This window comes from Myotis lucifugus, unplaced genomic scaffold, assembly GCF_000147115.1.
Source record: "Myotis lucifugus unplaced genomic scaffold, Myoluc2.0 scaffold_5, whole genome shotgun sequence".
Lineage (NCBI taxonomy): Eukaryota > Metazoa > Chordata > Mammalia > Chiroptera > Vespertilionidae > Myotis > Myotis lucifugus.
The window spans coordinates 20,215,939-20,220,494 of NW_005871053.1; the positions used below are offsets into that span (position 1 = coordinate 20,215,939).

The 4,556-nt window shown below is 45.3% G+C and overlaps 1 non-coding gene across 1 annotated transcript; it reads left to right on the forward strand.

Annotated features, from left to right (window-relative positions):
- The first annotated feature begins 594 nt into the window (after positions 1–594).
- On the forward strand, positions 595–784 carry LOC111823626. The gene has a single exon (XR_002826697.1). It is a non-coding gene; the product is annotated as a U2 spliceosomal RNA (small nuclear RNA).
- Positions 785–4,556: the final 3,772 nt, after the last annotated feature.

Sequence of the window (4,556 nt, forward strand, 5' to 3'; positions counted from 1 at the left end):
TTTTTTTTAAATAGTATGCTGACATGAGTCCTAGAGTTTTTTCTGACTCCCAAAAGGGTACAGAAAATATGGGAGCTGGGAGAAAGGAGCTGACAGATTAAGTTGAATAAGCATGAGTACACAAAAGAGGTGTTTGGGTCAGGCCTCAAAAAGAATGCATCAAGCCCTAGCCTGTTTGGCTCAGTGGATAGAGCATTGGCCTATGGACCAAAGGGTCCCAGGTTTGGTTCCGGTCAAGGGCATGTACCTTGGTTACAGGCTCCTGGTCAGGACTCAGCTTGGGCCCTGGTCAGGGCTCATGCAGGAGGCAACAAATCTATGTGTTTCTCTCACATTGATGTTTCTCTCTGTCTTTCCCTCTCTCTTGCACTCTCCTTAAAAATCAATGGGAAAATATCCTCTAATGAGGATTAACAAAAAAGAATGCATCAAAACTGATTACTTCCAGTGAGAAATAGGTTTCCTCAGGAATATGACCTCAGGCCAGGGCAGTATCAGGGAGAGATTGTGAGCACTGGAGAGGTGGGTGCAGGGTGGGTGTCAGTCTCCACATCAAGTGTGAAAGCGAAGCTGTGTGGCAGAAGTGGGATCATGATCCCTTCTTTGCCTGTTGGCTAAACTCAAATGGGGTATCTCCTTACCAGTGAAAGCATCTGTTGTATTCTCCATTTGTGCACTGGGCATTAAATTAATGTTTGGAATTAGGAGATGAATCGGAAGCTTGCTCTGTCTACTCCCAGCCTCAGCCTGCAACAGCTTTACTTCCAGGAATGGTGAATTCCTTTTGAGTTAATGACGGATTGTTTTCTGTTGTTCCCCTGGTCTCCTACAAAGTGCTCTGACTCACTCTTAATGAGGCTCCAGGCTCCATTCCCACTGCAAGGACAGAATTTCCTGTCAGTGGCCGGGAGCAGTGGCTGAGCTAGATCTTGCTGATACCACACCCAGCAGGGTGTTGGACAAGCGGACCACTTGAGTTGGGGGAGGCCTGGGCTGAGAGAGAGAAGAGACTGAGCTTGAGCCTGAGCCAGAGGCAAGAGACTGTGTGCCTCAGGACATATGACCCAGAGTCATGGTGTTAGAGAGGCGGCAGCAACTTTGGTGGCAGCACCCACTGCCCCCCTATCTGCAGGAGTCAAGTAAGGAGATGCTCTTTCTCATTCCATCCTCCAAACCTAGGGTAGTCCTCCCTGGGAAGCAGGGAGAAGATGGGCATGAGAGAGCAGACGCATCTCACACTCCCACCAGATAGACATCAAAGTTCAGTGTTGTTTTGTTTTTGTGATTGAAATTTAAAAATAGGACTGAGCATTATGGGATTGGAAAGTTATGGAACTGGATGGAGACATCATTAAGATATTAAGGGAGCCCATGTGGCTCAGTGGTTGAGCGTTGACCTATGAACCAGGAGGTCATGGTTCGATTTCCCATCAGGTTGCCCGGGTTGTGGGCTTGACCCACTACGTGGGGCGTGCAAGAGGCAGTGGATCAATGATTCTCTCTCATCATTGATGTTTCTAACTCTCCTTCTCTCTTCTTCTCTGAAATTAATAAAAATATATTTTTTAAAAAAAGATATTAAGGGAGCCCAATGACCAGGGTTTTCACCCTTGGAGGCTGGGAGCAGTTAAGCAATTTCATGCTTATACCCCAGTGAACTGCTACACCTCAATAATCATAGGGTTCCTTCATTTCCCCTAACAGCACAACAAAAACCCAAAAAAACTTCAGTTCAGGTTTCAAACTAGACAAAGCCCATCTTTGGCAATTGCCTGTCTTCATCTTTCTTTCTGCCTCCTCTCCTTTATCTTGCTGCCCTGTGTGCAATTAACTGGAGCCACACTTATGTACCATCAAGGACACTAAAAATAAATGTCTATATTTCCTTTTAATGTTTTGCCTACTGTGACCTACTTTGCATTTAATTTCAAAAACAAGGGGATGACGTGTGTTCTAAATAAACACACCAGTGAACTCTGTCCTACCGTGTCTGCGGCACGGCTGTAATACCATAAACCAAAGTTATTCTCTACAGACAGCGAAAGTGAAAAAGATTTGTGTACATACATTGATAATTAGGTTCCGAATTTCCACTTGCCCCAACAAAAATCTATTTCTCTGAGGACTGTCTCCCCCGATCACCCTGGCGTTAAAGCGCTCTGATGTGCCGAGTCACTTGCAGAAGCACTTCCAACCCACCCACGTCTGAAATCACCTTTTATGGCGGCTGTAAAATCAAGAGCTTCCTTGCAGAGGAAGCATTTTATCAGTTGATGCTATTTTAATTATTCATTTTTGATGAGGAATCTATGAATATCTCCACAAACTGGAGCCAATAGGAGGCTGTCACCTAAACAACATCAAGTTACGGGCTGAGGATTCCACCCACCTTGGGTGATTATTGTCGTAACTTAAATACTTCAGCTTAGAGAGCAAGATATATGTGTGTGCTTTAGACGTTAGCTTTAACATTCATCCTAGGAGTTGTTAATCAACTCTGAAGCTCTAATGGGAAGTACACACTCCAGGGGCTGGTTGATGAGAACTGAAGGGGCCTAATTGGGACCTTGGACTTGGAATCTGTGCCTCCTACAGCTCCATCAGCCACTTGTTTCTGCAGCTCAACAAGAGGGTTTATTTTTTGGCATACAAGGTGTTAGAAATAACTTCTTATTGGTGAAACATGTGTTTTTTTGAGGAATGGGTACCACACAGTTGGGGGAGCCCAGAACAGTGCTCTAGGCCTGGGTGTTGGTTTAGTCCTGTGCCCTCCACTCACTGCAGGATTCTGTAACCTGGTTCAGTGGGGAGCTTGGCTGGAAAGCATGGTGTCCAGCTCACGTGAACATTTCACGAAGGTTCTAGTTGGGAGCCTGGAAGTCATGGATGACTGGCCTGACTCATGCTTATGTGCTAATCTGTGTTTGCACTTGAAGAGGCCCAGGCTCTAAGGACACAAATTGGCAGAGGCCCCAAGACACTGACAGTCGTGTACTATCAAACTGGTTTAAGCCTATTAACAACATTTGGCCCACAAATAGTTACGATGAGATGTATTAAATGAAAAGAATAATTGAGGGCCACATAGAAATAGAAAAAACACACACATCTACATACAATGACAAAGAGTCGAGGAAGACTCATAGTGAAATGGGGTTTTGTCTATGTAATGATATTATCCAAATTAAATAGGGCTTACTATGTGTCAGGCACTGCTCTAAGCGCTCTCGCTCTCTCTCTCTCTCTCTCTCTCTCTCTCTCTCTTTCTTTCTCTCTCTCTCTTCATTTAATACTTGCCACAACTGTATAAAGAGATGCTATTGCCTATTTACTGATGAGGAAACGAGGCACAAAGTGTGACTTGTCCTAGATCATCTGGATCGAGTAAGTGGGGAAGCAGTGACTTGAACCCAGGCGGTCTGACTCCAGAATCCAGGCTCTGACTGTCACAGAAGCCAGTGTCTCCTCTCTGTAAAGTCGATATGTGACAGGAGCCACAGGAGTTTATAGAGTTAAAGAAAACTGAATGTGCTATAAGAACCCAGGGGAACACTAAGGAATTCTGAGGTTTTCCTTGGCTTGAGAAAAGGCCCTTACCAACCAGAGATTTTTTTTTCTGTCAGGCATCATTTGGGCATCAGGGCTTCTGTGATGAATTAAAAATATAAAGACCTGTCACTTGGTTGATGGTGTGTATAGCAGTTTTCCTAGACACAACAAAGCTGCCGAGCATCAGAAGACTTTAAAGAGAAACGCAGGCGGCAGCCAAGCTGCTTCTCTCTTTTCCATACTTGACTTCCTTCCTCTTCTATCTCCCTCTATCTTCCTATGTGAGAACAATTGTTCACATGTGTGAGGCGACTGACTGATCTAAGCCACAGCAAAACATTCCTTCATGAAACCATATTTTCCTCTGTTCCTTTAATCCCTCAGCCGGGGCAAGAGTGGGAGAATCTGATTACCAGCACAGTGATTTGGTGAACTCTATCTGTTGCTATACATCTGATCTTGTGTCTTTCTTTGGCATGTTCCTCTCTGGGCATGGTTCTTAGAGGGGCAAGAATCCACCAATCCACCAACCCACAGCTGACATTCTATGGATGTCCTTTACCCATTTCCTCACTTTCATCCCTGCAACATAATGTCACCCACATATTGTATAAGCCAGTGCTCAGAGGTCCACTCAGGGCCCTTTCCGTCTCCCTGTCACCCAGGCAACGCGGCGCACGTCTCCAGCAGTCCTCCTGTCTCCACATAGCTCTGTGTGTACTCAGGTTTCTGGCGACCCATTCACTCAACCACATCACACAGGACTGCTGGAAACTGACCTGGAGCAGCTGCATTAGCAGCAGACTAATACAATGACTCTACGGGCTGTGGGATCACCAGACTTTACAAGGTTGAAGGATTGTTCTTTTTTTTTCAAATATATTTTATTGATTTTTTTTTACAGAGAGGAAGGGAGAGAGATAGGTAGACAGAAACATCGATGGGAGAGAAACATCGACCAGCTGCCTCCTGCACATCTCCCACGGGGGATGTGCCCGCAACCCAGG